At 37.7% G+C, this 18,940-nt stretch overlaps 1 long non-coding RNA gene across 1 annotated transcript in view; it reads right to left on the minus strand.

The window, feature by feature from the left end:
• LOC141350080 (uncharacterized) overlaps positions 1 to 18,940 on the minus strand; it is a 118,294-nt gene that overhangs the window by 73,804 nt on the left and 25,550 nt on the right. The window lies entirely within an intron of this gene.

Raw genomic sequence — 18,940 nt, forward strand, 5'->3', positions numbered from 1 at the left:
TACTTTTTTAAAGTTATTTAAGTTATTTACAGCTTACCGAAGTGCTCTGCTCGTCGTCTCCAAAGATAGAAGTAATTGACCTCTCAATCAGACGAAGTCTATCGGCAAATCCTTCTTTATACTGGCGGAGATTGGTGAAGTAGTTATCCTGCTTCGGGCACACAAAAATGACTTTACACACAGATGTGGGTACATTTCTTACTCTCTCGTAACTTCTGCATCCTTGAGCTTGAACTACAATATCGGAGCGAGAAATAAAAAATGGCGGATTGCTGGGAGTCGATGTCCTTATTTGGCAGTTCCGCTGCAAATACTGGGACGTAATTGTTCAAAAAACGTAATAGATAATAGAAAAATCAGAACAGGTTGGAAAATATGACCAAAACGGAATATAAAGATATCAACAAAGCACCTGAAGAGACTAATTTCAACTTTTATGTACTTCTAAACACTACAAATATACAACAAAATGCATTTAAGAGCTAAGAAAGTGGATTTAGCATGATATGTCTCCTTTAATAAAAAAAGTGTAAAAATTGTCGTTTCAACTAATATTTGTGACCCGTGCTGGCAAAATGAGTCGGAATATGAACTGTTAAGCTATATTAAGGCAGTGGTTCTCAAACTGGGGTCTGGGGCCCCCAGGGGGGCCGCGAGATGGTGCCAGGGGGGCCCCAGTTTTATGACATTTTTATAAAATACAATAATTTATCATGAATTCTGTAAAATTAAACCTAAAAAAATAAGGGAGCACTACTTTGTATAATTTAATGTTTTGTTTAATTAATATGTGAAGTTTTTGAACTGTTTTCTTGTCATAAATTTTCTTTGGGGGGGGGGGCCGCAAACGAATGCACCGTACACAAAGGGGGCCGCACGCTGAAAAAGTTTGAGAACCACTGTATTAAGGTATGGTTTTGCTTTTAAAACTTCAAAAATCTTGATTTTCCTCAAAAATGACTTCAAACAGTAGCTTTGTCAAATCATACTAATCATTTTGAAGTTTTTAATTTTTGATAGAGAAGGTAATATAATTACAAACAAACTATAAATAACTCATTTTTTAAAATTTTCTAATTTCAATTTATTTTGCCAACACAAGTCACATTTTTAAGTTGAATGAACTCAAAAATTAAAGGAAACTTTCTTGTCCGCCACAATTTATCCGCCGTCTTTTGTGTTCTACAGATCAAAGTCACAGGTTTGAATGAAATTAGTAAATATTGAAAGAAAATTATTTTGGGTGAACAATTCCTTTAAAATGTCACAACGATCCGTCAAACAACTTGAAATTTACTCAATACCTATCCATCCATGAAAAAAGATAGTTGGATCAAAATGCAAAATAAACTCACATTTAATTCATAAAATGTGAAAATCGACTTTTCACAGCAAATCTAATCCGCACATCTGAACTCATAATCAGTGCCAGCTACATCTCCATCTGAAGTCATTACGGTGGACGGGGACAGATTGAATGTTACCGTTAAAAACACAGCTTCTCTCGTGGACGGAGCCCTTGATTTGAACGCTAGAAAAGAAAACACAGAAGCCCTTTTCACTCTGAAAGACCTGTGCAATATGTTTTCACTTTTTGGGCACCAAAACGGAGATCCTTTTTCATTTCAAACTGGATATAGAGTTATAATTCTTCAGAGATTCAAGGCTCCAGGGTCGAGAACTGGACCACGCGAAGCATCTGGATTTTCCTCATTGATAAAAATCCAATTGAGACTGAATATGAAGCGAACACATGCGGTTCTAATAAGCGTGACACTCAAACCCTTTACTCATTAACAGGTCACAAATAGGTACCAAATGCGGCTGTGCGGGCGTCTCATCTGTCTGACGCTGAGAAGCCGAGACCAGCGATTTACTGTGGTCTTATCACACTTCGCCATCTCACAGGTCCCCACAACACGTTGTGTTTGAGACGTTATCTGTCACCTAAACCTTCCAGAAGGCCAAAACTCTCCATGAAACCATAAGCTCCTGCAAGATGACCCCTCGTGTAATAATGTGTTCACTTTAACCCGCACCGAACAGACACCTCTCAGAGGTATTTGAGAATTTGTTGACCCTGAACTTTTCAGGGCAATCGATTTAAAGTTCTTCTGCATTGTTTTGATGGATTGGCCAATGATTGGAGAATTTCTAGGGCATCATCTGCATTGGAAGATTTATTTATTTTCATGTATTAAACAGTCGATTATGGGATAGCTGATATCAGCTGATATGTATTAAGGGGATGTATCAGTATAAGTGCTATAATTGGGTCCCCAGTGCTTTTATCAACCTATAAAATGATCAACCCATTAACTTAGTTTTGGTAAACCATTCACTGCAAGCATGTGAAAAAAATAGCTCATTGAAATTTGGCTCTTCTTGTGATGTCAGAAGGGGATAATACTGCTCCTTAATCTGCACTATACAACCACGGCACCATTTAGTGCAGAGATTATCTTATTTGCATTTAACAGGGCACACCCATTGTTGCTCACACCTACAAAGTGTCAATTTTAATTTGTTATAATAAATTATTTATATGGTATTTTGAGCTAAAACTTCACATACGTACTCTGAGGACACTATTTCACATCTTAAAAAAGTCTTGTGAATGCCCCCTTTATTTTTGTTGCACTTCTTTGATACGTGAAGCTAGGTGAATAATATATTTTTTAATAGGTGGAGTCATATTTTACATTAAAATAAAAAAGTGAATATTATATTTTGAATAAATTGTCAGAAAAATTGTCATAATTTGTCTCTAGCTGTCATTTGGGCGGCACCCCTTCAAAAAGTACAGTGTATATTAGTACCTCAAATGTACATATTGGTACCAAATTCTCTAAACTAGGACCTTTTTAAAGGGAAACACCACTGTTTTTCAATATTTTACTATGTTTTACCTCAACTTAGATGAATTAATACATACCTTTCTTTTATCAATGCATGCACTTAATCTTTGTACAGCGCTACATGAATGTGTTAGCATTTAGCCTAGCCCCATTCATTCCTATGGCTCCAAACAAAAGCTTTGTTTTGTGCCATCATACTTACTCGTGTAACTACTCATGTAACAGTCTTTAAATCGGGAAAACATGGAAGTGTTTGGTGGCTTTTAAATTCATCCTTGTTTGGATCCTAAGGAATGAATGGGGCTAGGCTAAATGCTAACACATTCATGAAGCGCTGTACAAAGATTAAGTGCATGCATTGATAAAAGATAGGTACGTATTAATTTGTCTAAGTTGAGGTAAAACATAGTAAAATATTGAAAAACTGTGGTGTTTTCCTTTAAAGGGTAATGCTTGGGACCATTTTGACTGACAGGGTAGAAAAAATAAAGCCTTCAGCACCATAATAACCAATCATTATTTTCATTACAAAAGGCACCTTTAAATAAATGAATTAAATGTAATTAAATTTGTAAAGTTGTAATCACACATCATGTATGTAGTATTTTAACTTGCAAATTTTTTACATACAATGATCATTGTGTCCTGTAAAAAAATGTTCATATTACAATAGTAAAAAAACTAAATAAGAAGTCCTGCTTTTGATTATTTTGTGAGATTCAGCTAATTGCTTTTGGACACAGATGCCATAAAAGCGTAGTTTATTCTATAAATACATTCATTTTGAAGATAAAGATGGACCTTATGCTTACACTTAATAAAGCTGTTTTCATAACAAAGACAAAATCATTGAGTTTTAATGTTCATGGCGTGTTTTCTGTTAACTTTGGCCTGATCTTAGAAATGTGTACCGTGTAAATCTGTTTTTAGTCGTGCCAATTATCTCTTAAAAGAAAGCGTAGGAAATGCTTATCAGCAGGAACGTCTGGTGAGGAGCTCAACACATAGTCACAATGCTTCAATCAGATATAAACATAAAAGACCAATTTTATAATCATTTTTAATTTAAATTCAGACAAATACGCTTTGGCTGCTCATCAGACTCACGTTTACGCTATGTGAGGTCTGCAGGTCCTACCGGCCCTTTAAACAGGACCACGCGCAATCAATGCCTAACGTAACCCTGCTGACCTCACGGACACCCCAAAGCCCCTGCTGTTCCAGACATATCCCTCCACAAATAAAACACCACTAATAATTATTCACATCTGTCTGTTACAGATCAAACACATATTAATTAAACACATTTTAGAGGACGCGATAAGATAATACGTTACACATGATAACATAAGACTTTGGGTTAAATTGAATAATTCAATTCTTGGTTTGACCTTTAAATTTTATTCAACGGTAAGTAAGCACAGCCCAGCCTGGCTTGGTAAAGTAAAAGTAAAGATAAATCTAGAAAATAGTTTTGAGGTAAATAAAAATTGTCCAGCAATTATACAACACACAGTATTATGTCACATAAAAATATAAATAACTACATATAAACTACTTCTATAAGATTAAATGAAAACTAAACAATGTATCAGCCCTTATAATATTCGTTGCTGAAACCACACCCACTCATGGAAAATGCCGTCTCTTTCAACTTTAAACATCGCTACAACCTGAATGGATGCTTGCGATTGTGTTAGGGGCGGAGTCATGCTTAGTGGCTCCAAGCCACCATTTTAGCCCCACCCAAATAACCCTAAGCACAGAAATGTGGAAAAACTGTTTAACGGTGTAATGGTGCATTCCCACCAGCCGCGGTAGAGGCGGCAAAAGCGCGCTATCCGAGCGTAGTTGGACGCTTGAACGTTTGAGTTCGCGCGTGAAATTTTTGTCATTCGAGACATTCACGCGGAATTCGCGTTGAGACTCCGTCACACTGCTCGCTTCCTATAATCATGTCACTACTACAGCAACGTTCTGATTGGTTAACTTGGCGCAGAAATCCGCCGAAGTTCAGATTTTTCTAACTTGCACGTTTCCCGCGGCAACGCTCAATACACCGGGCTTAACACGTGTACCGCGCCACAGGATGCCTAATCTTGTCTTTGCATTGACTTAACATGTAAATCACTCGCGCTTGCCGCCCCTACCGCGTCTGGTGTAAACCCTGCATAATACTGGATTCACACTAAATGCGGTAGAGGCGGCAAAAACTTGCTATTCGCACATAGTTGGACGCTTGAACATTTTGAGTTTACTCGCTTTATTCTAGCGTGAAAGCTGCACGTGAAATTCTAGTCATTCGAGAATTTCAAGTGGATATTCGCGTCATGGGAAGAGCTACTGCGACTCCGCTTGCTTCCTGTAATCACGTCACTACTAGAGCAAGCTCCTGATTGGTTAATGTGGTGCGATTTTACAACTCACATTAAAAAGCACATGAATGGTAAATTATTAATGTTAATGTCAAAAAACAATGGTGTTAGATTTGCTGCTCTGGGTTCAATTAAAGTAAAACACTATCTGCTTAATTCGCAGCATTCGCACAAATGAGGCGAAGTTGCGTCTATCGCGCCGGGCTAAATGCCTCATTCGTAGGGTGGCCATTCGTGCCAGTTCTGCCGGACAGGTCCCGAACATGTTTTCGGGTTCGTTCTCCGGAAGTCGCGCTGGTCGACCGCATACGTCATCAAGGTTTAATATTTCGGGTTTAATTTCAGAAAAGCAGCCGTTACATTTCAAGGTAAGAATGAAACTACAATGATTGTATGTCTTAAAAGAAATAAATCTTAATTTTCTAATGTATTTTAACTGAAATCTGAGAACCTCGATGACGTATGCGATCAAGCAACGCGACTTCCGGAGAACGAACCCGTAAAAAATGTTCGGGACGTGTCCGGCGGAACTGGCATGAATGGCCACCCTACTCATATGCACCACGAGACCTCCAGACGCGCGTAAACGCGTCTTTGCATTGACTTCACATTGAAATCACTCGCGCTTGACGCCTCTTCCGCGGCTGTTGTGAACGCAGCATAACTCCACAATTCATTACTACACAGTTCAGTCTTTGTAACGCGTTTCAGCAATACATTTTGAACATTTATATGTTTAGAAATAATTCTCTGAAAAGACTTTAAGTAATCGATAAATAATGGCATTTAACAGTCATTCTCAATTATTTCACAAGCCTAGTCAAGTTGCTCTGATAGCTAGCATCCCACACTACCAAAGTGGAACATCTGGAACAGTGCAATGGGAGAGACCCCCCCACCCCCCCGCTCTGGTAAAACATTTCAGTACAGCACTAATAAGAACCAGTTGTATCATTTAGTCAAGTGCTGATGAATGAGCCCTGTTTTAGTAATGCATGATGCTTTTAGGAGTGCACAGGCACGTTTGACGCCGACCATGAGAGATAGTCCTTCACTTCACTCGTAAAAAGACTTCACCGGTCTGTTTAGATAACAGACACTGTATAAGGTGCATTTAGTGTAGATTTTGTGGCAGATGTTTAACCGGGTTATTGTTTGGGAATTACATACGTTATGTTATAGCTACTGTGAATTGAGACACATTTGATTTCATGGCAGATTTGTCAAAAAACAATGGTGTTAAGTTTGCTTCATTTTAAGTAAAACTCTATCTGTGAAGTGCTGATAATTACCCACATATATTTTGACTTGACTTAGTTTAAGAAAAAGTACACAGCTAAGGTCTATGGTCACTGCAAAGTACAGCCACAAGTAGTAGTAAATAAAACATGCAAGTAAAACATTTGGCAGTATCCATCCCACTGCTAAGAGTAGACAGTTTAAACGAATTTACAGCTTAAATAACAAATGGGTCATTTACAAGAATTTACAAAAGTGGTTTTGACAAAAAGCTGCAAATATCTGCATTTAAAGGGATAGTTCACCCAAAATAAAAAATTCTGTCATCATTTTTTAATCCTTGTGTTGTTCTAAACCTGTGTGAATTCATTATTCCTGATGAACACAAAAGAGGATATTTTTATAAATGATGGTGAGCACCAGCATTGGGGGTCATGCATTATAAGTAACGTGCATTATGTAATAATATTACTTTTCTGAAGTAATGAGTAAAGTAATGCATTACTTTATAAATGTACACATTATTATTTGAGTTACTTTTTTAAAAAGTAATGCAAGTTACTTTTCAGTTTAATTCATTCAATTTAAAAATAAAATAATGTACTGAATTAAACTGAACATATTAACGTAGAATTACGCACTCTGTGCACCTGAGCAGGACAGTTTAAGTCAGAAACGGAGATGGCAGGCCAGAGCTTGACATTTTTGCGATCATAAAAAATACCTGCAAGGCCTGAAAGATATTAAAAAAAGTAATGCAAAAGTAACTAAAAAGTAATGTAAGCATTACTTTCCATGAAAAGTAACTAAGTAACGCAATTAGTTACTTTTTTGGGGAGTAACTTAATATTGTAATGTATTACTCTTAAAAATAACTTTCCCCAACACTGACCAAAACACATCAAAACTTTACACAAATTCACAAGACATCTTCTGACAGTAAGAGAAAAAGACCAAAAGCACAGATTGCTCGTCATTGTGTAAATCCGTAAAGTAGCTGCGTTACAATTAACCCCTTGTTAGTTTGTGCCCCCACTCACCCCTACTTGCTCTTTAAACCTGAAGCACATTTTCATTCAAATAGGTGGCTAAATTATGTAAATATGCAATGTTATAATACTCACTATTAACATCTTAAAATGATCCTTAATATGAGAAATATCAAGAATTGCTCATTCAGATTAGGGATTGATTGACTATTCCCTTCCCTTATTCTCCTATGCACACCCACCCAGCTACACTCACATACCAGGCTCTTGATCTACTGGCCCATGATCTCTGTAGTCCAGCTGCGAGGTCAGATGTTAGTGGGGTTGATTATGAAAAGTGAGCATCTGTCTTCACCATCTGATAAAGCACCTCAAAAAAGCAAGCGAAACTGAAAAAAAAGAAAGTGTGGTGGCTCGGAGGAAGAGCAGGGGGTTTCATCACCTCAGGACCACGCAAGACCTCTGACTTTACTCCCCCGATCTGATCCGAGCTAGAACAGATAGACACCCTGTCTCGGGGAAAGCTTCTTTCCGGGTCCTCTTTATATACTGACCTCAGATCAGCCTTGGAAACGTGGCAGCTCAGGGTGTGGGTTAAAGGCTAAGACCGCCTGACCATGTCAATCAGATGAGCGTCGTGCACATGTGTGCCATGTTGATGAAATGACCTGTCAATCATAGCATAGAGATGCTCTCTCGTGTTGGTGGATGGGCACAGGTGCACGCAAGCTCCTCCCAAAAAAAAAAACACACATGCTGTCCACATACCATGACTGAAAAGTCACATTGATTGATTGTCACAAATAAATTGTTCAAAACATTATCCGTAAACTTTTCACGTCCTCTTTAATCTACCCCGTTTGTCACAGAAACAGGCGTGATATCTGAAGGTAGTACTGACATTTTACAGCATGCATAAAAGTGTTTATAGTGTGTGTATATATATACAGTGTTTATGTGTAACATCTGGACAGTGAATAAAACACTGGCAGTGTGGACTGTATCTGTTTGGTCCCGGATTTCTCCATGGCTTCACGCTTTGCCACTGCGCTCGTCTTTGTTTCCTTGCTCACACAAACTCAAACATCACAAGCCAGCACAAACAAGCGTCCAGCAGAGATGGTAAAGGACAAACTGATGTTGGCTTGAGATAAATCCAGCACAGAACTTAATGTTTACATCAAAAATATGTATGTTTATTATTTTAAATTACTCAGGAGAAGTGAAGACACCATGCTATCATTTTGACTGTCAACACTAATCCATCAAAATTAGAACTTTACTCTGAGACCACATTTCAATCAACCAATCAGATTTACTGTTTGTTTCAAGTTTAAGTGCTATAACTTGGTCCCCGGTGCTTCTATCAACCTAGAAAATGTGATAAAGATCAACCCAGTAACTTAGTTTGGTAAACCATTGAAAAAGCACGTGAAAAATAGGTAATTGAAATTTGCCTCCCCTTGTGATGTCAGAAGGGGATAATAACGCCCCTTAATCGGCACTATTCAACCACTGCACTGCCATTAAGTGCAGAAATCAACTCATTTGCATGTTAAATTACACACCCAAAACGGCACATTTTTGCTCACACCTACAAAGTGGCAATTTTAACATGATATAATAAACTAGCGTAAGGTATTTTGAGCTAGAACTTCACATATGTACTCTGGGGACACCAAAGATTTATCTTAAAAAAGTCTTGTGAAATGTCCCCTTTAAACAGTAACTAAACCCCTGGTAAGAGCCTGACTCCACCCACTGGCAATATTTGAAAAATGCCAGAAAAGTGGGCAGATCCCAACGGAGATAGAGGGGACGAACTAAGCTCGTACCAAGTGTGGGGTGAGATCGTAACAAGGTCGTGGTGAGCTTGAACCTGCTTACGTCAAGAGTTATTTTTTGGACCCAACATCCAATAGAAAAATTCAACTGCAGTAGCCACCGTTCAACCTGAAGAGGGCAGCACTCAGACGTTTTTACACCATATATTATAGTATTGAAACACTTTATATCCAAATGTCAAAAAAATTACTAAAATCAATGTACAGCACTGATAAAGCATCATTCTTACAGATCACTAAAAAAAGTTGGTTTAGGGTTTAGTTACTCTTTAAGCTTACAACAAGGATTATCTGCTTCTAGATCACTATTTTTCACTTATCATTTCCCTTTGCTTTTAGGGATAAGTTATGGTTTGGGATGGGTTAGAGTTTTTTTTTTTACAAAAATGTTATTTACAATATATTGCCCTGAGGACATCTCTTTCTTGGCAAAATCAGGGTGAGCTCAAAGGTAAACATTGGTACCAAAGGTATACATATCTTAAAGGGATAGTTCATCCAAAAATGAAAATAATGTCATAAATGACTCACCCTCATGTCGTTCCAAACTCATAAGACCTCCGTTCATCTTCAGAACACAGTTTAAGATGTTTAAGATGTTTAAGATGTTTTAGATTTAGTCGCATGCACAAGACTAAAGTGACGTGATTGCAGTGACGCAGATGACGTGTTATCCTCAGACATTTTTGCAAAGTTTTTTTATTAAACTTACAGCGTGCGTCTCCTTCAGACTGTAAGCGAAGCCCGGATCACAAAACACAAAAACAGCTGGGGCGCACCAGATAACACGTCAGCCGCGTCACTGCAGTCATGTGACTTTACAACAGACGCAGTTAAAAGACTGAATAAAGTCATAATTTTTATACTTTTTGGAACAAAAAGTAGTTTTGATGCTTCAACACATTCTAACTGACCCACTGATGTCACATGGACTACTTTGATGATGTTTTTATTACCTTTCTGGACATGGACAGTATATCGTACATAGGTTTTCAATATATGTATATTGCTTTTCAGACTAGCATGTATTAATCTACCTCATTCTCTAAACCTGAAAGATTTTGTACTACTAACTCTTTATGACAAACTGCTCATAATGTTTCCTTCAGTTATTGTTACCATGTGCCGTTACACACAAGACGTCTGAAGATTACTGAACCACCAGTTTGAGACAGAGCTGAAGGCACGAGCCCTTTTCAGACTGCTGGAACTAATGCGCCGTCCATCAGACAGATTATCATCTACAGACCATTGGCCACACGCACAGGACACGGACCAACAATACCACCGCAATCCTCAAGTTAATGGACCATGATCCCCTCAATCCGAGACACGGTAACAAACCCTGGCCTTTGAATTCAAACCCTGTTTAGAAGGAAGTGATATCATCTATGCAACATGCATGCAGTTCAAATAACCAAACTGAGATCTTGCCAGCACAAAGCAGCATGTTTACTGCAGTCAAAACATGTATGTAAACATGTTGAGAAATCTCTCAGTAACATAAGAGCTTCGTAGAAAAGACTCGGTGTGAAGCAATCAAAAGATTTCATTTAATGGAGAAGATTTGGTGAGCGTGTACTGTAAACATAACACAAGACTTTTAACTATTTTAACCTTTATATAAACCTTTTTCAGTCCACCTCCATGTTGATTTCAAACCGAGACTTTGAGTGATGGACGTCCAGAGCGTACCCTTTAAACCTATTGTTTTGTACCGGGATTACCGGGATTGTCCCCAGTGCTTTTATCAACCTAGAAAACGTGAATAAGATCAACCCAGTAACTTAGTTTTGGTAAACCATTCTCTGCAAGCATGTGAAAAAATAGCTTATTGAAATTTGGCTCCCCTTGTGATGTCAGAAGGGGAAAATACCGCCCCTTAATCTGCACTATCCAACCACAGCACTGCCATTTAGTGCAGAGATCAGATCATTTGCATTTTAAATTACACACCCAAAACGGCACATTTTTGCTCACACCTACAAAGTGGCAATTTTAAACAACTAATATCTATATGGTGTTTTGAGCTCAAACTTCACTTACATACTCTGGGGAGACCAAAGATTTATTTGACATCTTAAAAAAAGTATTGTGAAATGTCCCTTTTAACAAAACGTTTATGAACAGATTTAACCCCGTCTCCATCTGCTTAGTCAACTCGACTTGGCACACAACTTTGTGCTGGCAGCCACGATTCTGTCCCATTAGTCTTCCACCTACTCACATCACCATTAAATCTGCAAATAAATCTAAATAAAACAGTACAGGTAGTGTATGATGTTAAAGAGGTTAAAATATTTCACAACAATTTAAAAAAATAATGTGCATCTAGATGGTTTCCAGCCTACAGAGTGCGCCAACCTATTACTAGATAAAAGTGTAATGTTGGATTAAAAATACATCAGCAACCCCCAGCAGATTCCCGAGGAACCACATCATTAACTTTCTCACTTTAATGAGCCTAAAACTTCCTCCTTTAGGGGCAACGACTCTGTCTGTTGAGGGTTGAGGATCTCTGCGGGTGTAACGCACAATGTGTGTTTATGTGTGTGCCTATGTGTGTATATATGTGTGTGTATGATGCTAGAGGCTCGGGGTTTTATGAGCTGGTACCTCCTGTCTGGCACAAATTTACAGAAAGAATTGTTTCCTGAGGCCCACAGTGCCAATCAAACAATTCTTCACAACATATACACACATACGCTATACTCTCTAAAAAAATGCTGGGTTGTTTTCACCCCAGCGCTGGGTCTCAAGGGCACAAACCCATCCATTGGGTTAAATGAACCCAGATAATGTTTAAATTTGACCCAAAAATGGGTAGCAAACCCAGTATAGGTTAAATTATAACCTAACGTCCCTGTTGGAAAACCCCAGTATTTTTAAAGTGTATATATATATATATACACCCCTTTCCACAAATAGAGTATAAAATGTGTATCTGGACATTTAACTTCAAGCTACATAACTGAAGCAAAAACCACACAACAACATTGCAAAAAGCAGAGCATTGTTAAGCATTGGAGAATTCATACATCACTATTTGCCTGTGACGCTACGCAGCTACTGACCTATGAAAAAGTCAAAAGTGTTTTGGCCTTTGGGAAAAAAACATTCCCAGATCCTCATTAACCTCTCCGGCCACAACTGTGAACCCTAAGGCAATAGCAAAACACGGCCACTGATGAAGGCAAATTGGTAGTGCAGGAAGTCTGCAGACCTAAAGCATGGGGTGAAGGTGAATGAGGTTTCCCAGTGCGGTGTCAATGACGGCAGATGACAAAAGCTTGGAATGTGTCAGTGTGGCATTCACACAGTGGAGATATTGTGACATTGTTGGTAATTCAATACGTTCTCTGTACTGTAGGTATGAACAAGTGCTAAGATAACCCCCCCCTTTGCCATGAAACAACATAGATGAAATGCCAGGCAACATGACATGACATTAGATAGATATAGACATAAATAGAAATGAATGTATGTATGTATGTATGTATGTATGATGTATAGTTGGATGGATGTATGTATGTATGTATGTATGTATGTATGCATGCATGCATGTATGTATGAATGTATGGATGTATGTATGGATGGACGATCTATGCACATATGTACATATGTATGTATGTATGTATGTATGGATGTATGTACTGTACGTATGGATGTTCGATGTATGGATGTATGTATTTATGTATGAATGTATGTATGCATGTATGTATTTATGGATGGATGGATGAATGTATGTATGTATATATGGATGGATGGATGGATGGATGGATGGATGGATGGATGGATGGATGGATAGACGTATGTATGTATGTATTTATGGATGGATGGATGTAGGAATGTATGGATGGATGTATAGATGCATGGATAGATGACTGGATGTTGTGTATATACGGATGTATGTACTGTACGTATGGATGGATGGATGGATGGACGTATGGATGTAAGTATGTATGTATGTATGTATGTATGTATTTATGGATGGATGGATGGATGAATGTACGTATGTATATATGGATGGATGGATGGATGGACGTATGTATGTATGTATTTATGGATGTATGTATGTATGTATGTATGGATGGATGGATGGATGGACGTATGTATGTATTTATGGATGTATGTATGTATGTATGTATGGATGGATGGATGGACGGATCTATGCACATATGTACGTATGTATGTATGTACTGTACGTATGGATGTTCGATGTATGGATGTAGGTTGGTATATATGTATGTATTTATGGATGTATGGATGAATGTACGTATGTATGTATGGATGGATGGGCGTATGCATGTATGCATGTATGTATTTATGGATGGATGTAGGAATGTAAGGATGGATGTAGGAATGCATGGATGGATGTATAGATGCATGGATAGGTGACTGGATTTTGTGTATGTACGGATGTATGTACTGTTAGTATGGATGTATGGACATATGGATGTAAGTGTGTATGTATGTATGTTTGTATGTAGGTTGGTATGTATGTATGTACAGTATGTATGTATGTATTTATGTATGTATGGATGGATGGATGGATGGACGTACGTATGTATGTATGGATGGATGGATAGATGTATGGATGGGATGGATGTAGGAATGTATGTATGTATGTATGTATGTACGTACGTACGGATGGATGTATAGATGTGTGTATGCATGTATGTATGTATGTAGGTAGGTATGTATGTATGTACGTATATATGGATGGATGTACGTACGTATGGATGGATGTGTGTGTGTGTATGCATGTATGTACTGATTTATGTATAGATGTATGTATGTATGCATGTATGGATGGATGGATGTTTGGATGTATGCCTGTATGTACAGTATGTATGAATGGATGGATAGGTAGATGTTTTAACCCAACGGCTGAGTGTATCCCTTTTTAACCCAACGGTGAGTTAAAAATAACATTTAAAAAATAATATATGAAACTATATAAGTGCATGCATTAGTTTACTGGTAAATTATAACAGGTTTAGGACTAAAGAGCGGATATGTCTTTATAATTGTATAATGCACTTAGTAAAAGATTTCATCAGCTGTTGAAGGGGCTCTGCTAATGGTATGAGAGTCTGCTGACCCCTGTAAGGGGTCGCTGTTTAAAACAGTCTTGAGAGGATGCCAAACTGTGTCCTCAATGGGTTTATGACAGCTGCCCGCACACACACCCAAATGTACAGGATGACCTTGGACTTGGCATGTGTGCGTGTGGTGGCGTATGTGATTTTTGGCATGATGAAGGAGAAAATTTCTTTGTGACGTTCTGGTTTGATGTTTAAAAACACATTTATCAACCTCTCATATGAAAACAATGTGAAAGTTATATAAAAAGAAAGAGAGAGTGTGTGTATGTGAGGAAGGGGAGAGAGAGAGCGAGAGTGTGTAAGAGGTTAAGTGAGAGGTGGCATGAGAACAACTTGTACTCATAATTCTCAGCTGCTGCATACCACGGTAACTTCAATGCCTCTTGCTTTTCACATCTGAAGGTATGAAGATGACTTCACTGGTCTTAGCTTGTCCATAAAACTACACAAGCATCAGATCTTGTTGGAACTAAGCCATAATTTAATGACGACAGGTATGTTGCAGAGACTCCCAGTGTCTAACAAACTATTATAACCAAACAAAATGTCAGTGCAACTATATGACAGTGATTTGAATGTATATAATTGGCATATATCCATTTGATGTCACATTATGTCGGATCACATCACTTCTACACGCCCAAACTTTACAAGCTTTATATCTATTTCTGCCTGGGGTCCAAAACACTTGTCCTGGCAAAACAGTAAACAAGTTATAAAGTATAAAATAAAAATATAATAATACAGAATTAAGAAAACCAATAACCATAAGGAATGCCAATCATATGTATATACACATATAAAAAATTGCTGTACATTATAATAATGTATACATTAAAATGTACATGTACCATTTAGGTACAGATATGTATACATTTGGTACTAATACGTACCTCTGAGGTACTAATATGAACTCTATAGGTGCAAAAGTGTAATTTTTGAAAGGGTACTGTCCCAGTGACAGCTAGGGACCATTTCTTAACCATTAGTGTATATTTAAAATCAGAACAGTCAGGTTATACCTTCAATGGCTGCTACGATTGTGAGGATGTGTATAAAATTTGTAGGATTTAAACTTAATTTGCATCTAACTCGGTGGTCTTAGTGTTTGGGCAATTCTGGGCCAAGCATATCACGAAAGCAAGCAACCCACACATTCTGCTGAGTGACATTTATCAACACAGACAGAGAAACAATCCTGTACGATCAAGGCGGCGCGTGTGCGTGACTGCGTAGATGCATGCAAACAGGTCAACAGTGAATCTCACACACACATCCTCCCCATCTCACGGTTACCTTGGTACCACCCTGTACAACTCAGCGCTCACGAAAGATTGTTTTCCTGGATGTTACAAGGGTTTGCCGGTCACACGCGAGGGAGGCAGGATGCACGTTCTGTGCTGTATGATCATTGGCGTGTAATGAGATTATCAGTGTCAAAACGACCCGTCTGGTTCATTTACAGGGCCTGGAGAGGGTTGGGTAGATTTTTATGCTTCCAATAAACCTATTCCCAATGTCAATACATTCTTATATTTGATCAGAAAGAAAAGCAGCATTTATTTTGCGATTATCAAGTTCATGCTTAACTATAAAGGTGCTTCACGATGCCATAGAAGAACCATTTTTTGGCTGAATGGTTCCGTAAAGAAGCTTTAACCTGTTTCACAAAAGTTTTAATGTGGTAAAAAAGGTGCTTTAGATAAAAATATATGAAAGAAATGATACTTCAATGAACCTTAGTCTTAATGGTTCTTTGAGGAACCAAAAATGGCATTCAATGTGAAGAACAGACCAACAGATTGGTCTGAATATCTCTGACATCAGCCGGAAATGTGCCGCTTCTTACAATGTTTGAAAGATTTGCTCACAATGCAATGCTAACAGGAGTTAATTTACAGGCTGTGAGTCCGCAGTGGGAGGAATTATGATATTGTCGCTCTTGTCTACATCACCAATCCCAGGAAATAAACTGTTGCCTACAATCCGTGTGTTTGTTGTAGTTGAAAATGTAAAATCGTGAATCGGACCAGGTGCCCTTTAACTCGTTCTCCGCCATTGACAAGCTAACTTGTCAATTAAGAGAAAACCCTTCTCTGAAAATGACAATCATTTCCGGCTTTCCGCAATACTGCGATTATCCACCAGGTGGCAACTTATAAAACCCGGAAGTATTGCCCTAGGGCAAACAGCTCTATGTCCGTGTATGTTTTGATAATTGTTCCGAAATCTGATCAAAAGTCCTTCACAAAAATGCAATTATCTCAGCTTTTTACGGAGCCCCTAAGGGGACATGGAGAAAAAAATTAAATAAAGTTTAGTTTCGCTTGCGCACGTGAAACTATCGCATGCGCACATGAAACTATTGCATGCGCACATGAAACTATCGTGAAAGTTTCACTAAGCGAAAGTTTCATGTGCGCACGCCAAAGTTTCATGTGCGCATGCGAAAGTTTCATGTGCGCACGTGATAGTTTCCCGTGCGCACGCAAAACTTAACTTTAAAAAAAATCTGCACATGAAAAGTTAAATAAAGTTTAGTTTCGGGTGCGCATGTAAAACTATTTTGTGCGCACGTGAAACTATCGTGAAAGTTTCACTAAGCGAAAGTTTCATGTGCGCACATGATAGTTTCAACGTGCGCACACGAAACTAAACTTTGGAAAAAATCTGCACATGAAAGTTTCACGTGAGCCCGCAAAAGTTTTAAGTGAGCACATTAAACAAAACTTTAGATTTTTTTTACTCCAATGTCACCTTAGGGGCTCGGTAGCTTTTTGCTCAAAATATTGTGTTTTTAAAGAAACCTACCCATATTTGAGATGTGATAAAAAGACAAATAATGAACGTAGGATGACACTTTTTTTGTTTGAAAGCAGAGGGTCTGTTTTTTTTTCATTTAATATATTGTATGTTTATAAATTTTAAGAAGAACATTTTCTGGAAGGCATTAAACTTTTGTGAAAATCATGAAAAATGCTGGCGCTGGCTGGCAACTTAAAAAAATGCTGGTTTGGCATGCCCGTGAAACTATCACGTGCGCACGTGAAACTATCACGCACGCACATGAAACTATCACGCACGCACATGAAACTTTTGCACGCGTACATGAAAGCGAAACTTTCATGTGCGCACGCGAAACTTTCATGTGTGCACGCAAAACTAAACTTTAAAAAAAATCTACACATGAAAGTTTCACGTGAGCACATGAAACTAAACTTTAGATTTTTTTTATTCCAATGTCACCTTTATTATGTTTATACATTTTAAGAAGAACATTTTCTGAAGGCATTACATTTAAAATTTTTGTGAAAATCATGAAAAATGCTGGCGCTGGCTGGCAACTTAAAAAAAAAAAAAACGCTGGCGGGGAAAGAGTTAAGCACCCTTGTTTTACGAGTGTTAAATGAAAACCTCTAAATAAATTAAAACAGTCTGAAAGTTTTAGGATTGTTTATGGCATATGTGTCATTCATATGAGAAAAATGTTTCAATGGTTTACGAGTCTGTTACAATGACAAAGTGCTGTTGTAAAAATCACAAACTAACTGTCATTGCCGTATTGTTGAACAATTGCTCTGAGTATTTAATGATTGTTTTGTTAAAAGATCTTAAGAATGTGGCAAGAGCATTGCAGTTAATGAACAACCATATCAAACCATAAGGCTATTTTTATATTCGTTTATCATTATTTGTTGGTAAATTCCACATCAAACCAGTCCTACCAATCTGCTCCGAAACAAGACTCAAACCAGCACAGGAGTCTGGCTTTCATTGTTATTTTTTTACTTTAGTATAAGGAATGAAAAATGGTCAAAATATGTACCCCAGCTGTTACTGGGGCAGTATCCTTTAAAAAGGTCCTAATATGTACCATTAGGTAGAGATATGTATACATTTGGTACCTTTGAGGTACTAATATGAACTCTTTAGGTCTGAAGCTGTACTTTTTGAAAGGGTACCGCCCCAGTGACAGATGGGGTACATATTTTGACAGTATTGGTCTGCAAGATAAACCAAAATGAAAAGAAAATATATCACAAATGGGCACATTGCAATGGTTTGCAATAGCTGAATATATTTAAAACGTCAAAAGTTTTAGGTCAATGCAGATGTCAGACAGACAGAGAAAGATGCTTTCTTTTCTCAGAAAGAATATAAAACACACATGTTGGTTATTTAATCATCGTTTTAAAACATATTTTATAGATTTTACAACCTTTTAGCATTATTAAAAATTATATATTGCATTATTTACGAAGTTATCACAAATCACATTTTTCTTCAATATCGTGCAGCTTTAGACTTTCCCATATTCAATTTTACAGCTCATGCGGCTGTGATCAATGAAACACAAGTAAAGCCAGTTTCTGTGTAAGTCATTCAAAAAACCACTCTGCATTAAATATATAATATAAATATAATATAAAACAACTGCCGCATTAAATGCAACACAATAATTTACATACTGTATGCACGCTCATGGTTGGGTAAAATATGGACAAACCCAACCATTGTATTTAAACA

The sequence above is a fragment of the Misgurnus anguillicaudatus genome, chromosome 16 (assembly GCF_027580225.2).
Source record: "Misgurnus anguillicaudatus chromosome 16, ASM2758022v2, whole genome shotgun sequence".
Taxonomy (NCBI): domain Eukaryota; kingdom Metazoa; phylum Chordata; class Actinopteri; order Cypriniformes; family Cobitidae; genus Misgurnus; species Misgurnus anguillicaudatus.